Below are 1,800 nucleotides of genomic sequence, written 5' to 3' on the forward strand. Positions count from 1 at the left end.
TTCACGGCAAGAACATATGGAGTGATACAGAATTTTTGTCTCCCCAAAGTTAAAGCAGATGTGGTACATGAACTTGCAGGGCAATGAAGGCCGCAGAATGCCTCTGTGAGAATCCAATAATGTTTCACTTTATTTCAGACAACAAGCACGATCATTAGGTGATGTTCCCCTGTTTGCCTTTAACTCCGCATCCAGCTCTATATCACTTTCCACACAGACAGGACGCAGACCTTCCTAGTTCCGTGGCTTCTTTTGTTTTCACCTGCCCAGTCTGGAACCCCACATCAGGAATTGTTCCTTTGCTATACAAAAAGCCATCTGGTTAAAGAATTTTCTTATTAAAATTTAGAACCTTAAAGGTACTGTGTGGCAAACACTAAAGATAATTGGATTGCACTTATGAATAGAAAAAACTAACAAAACAAAGGAGGTGCTTTTATGTCCTTCAATTAACAGGTCTTGCACTGTCCTTTAAGTGTCTTACACTTTCCTTTAAGAAAATACCCGTTAAAATTTCTAATTAAAATTTCACTTGCAAATCACTGCTCTTGCAACACGTCCACCAGAACAACAAAGCAGGTAACAATCATAAAACTTTACGCCTTGAGGGTCTACTTCTCCAAATTATGTAAATTTTCATTAGTCTGATGTTTTAGTTTTAACTAGCTGTCCTGAAGCTTTCCTAACTGCCTAGTTCCACACCAAATTAGTTCGAGCTGTTCTACCTCTGAGACACTTTTATATGAGAATTTCACAAAAATCATCGCAGCTCAAAGACAACAAACTCCAGGAAATTTTAAAGCTTTAGAGAGATGAAAGAACTATGAGCTACTCATGATTACAGGAAAAAAAAAATATTACACAGTTCAGCAAAGATACATGAATAGACTCATACACCACAATTACTATGTTTTTTGCAGGGTATTTTTAGGAAAGGGAAGGTGAAACCATATAGGTTGAAGCCAGCTCTATCTGTAATTCCAAGTGTGATACATAGGTTTATACTTTGAACGGTGCTTGCTAGATTTAGTAGTCACTTCCAGAGTTGATAAAAATAATCCTATCAACTCATTAAGGTGTAAGTATGCATGCTTAAATTAAACTAATTTCATACTGATAAAAAGATACCAAAGGGAAATTGAAGGTCAAAGATTTATGCCATAACTGATTCAGAGACTGTGAAATGTTCTAACAGAATTTAAAACTGCATTTTTTTCTACAGAATTTTGCCTTTCTCAATAAAACTGTAACCAAGGGTCCATTCCTCAGAGTTACTACACAAGTGGCATAAAAAAACCACGAAACAAACCAAAAACCACAGAAATGCATTTGAAGAGCAAGAATATCAGAGGGAACACTACACAGAACAAAAGATAAATCTGTTTCAAATTATCTCCCAAAAGACCAAAATATGTCAGCAGTATGGGTTCACTGGTCTTTAATCACTGTGTGTTGAAATAAAAGCAAATTAAAGGCCCATTTTTGCAGGTTGTCACATAATTCCTGTGAGCTGCTAAGTGCCTCTGGCTTTGTGAAAGTTTAGAGAGCTTGAATTTCCCAGTATACTGAAAACTCTTAAGAATTGCAACTAAATATTACAATAAAGTAGTTACATTTTAAAATTGACTGTACTTCATTGAAGTAACACAAGTTCAAACTGGTTTTAGAAAAGCCCTCTGTTTCACACTGCCTGCTTCTACATCTCAGCTTGAGATACAAAAAAATAAGAAAAGCAGCTTAGATGTGGTGTAAACCAGCATCACTTTTAGAATTCACAAACTTAATCCAACTTACCACAGT

This window comes from Falco rusticolus, chromosome 15, assembly GCF_015220075.1.
Source record: "Falco rusticolus isolate bFalRus1 chromosome 15, bFalRus1.pri, whole genome shotgun sequence".
Lineage (NCBI taxonomy): Eukaryota > Metazoa > Chordata > Aves > Falconiformes > Falconidae > Falco > Falco rusticolus.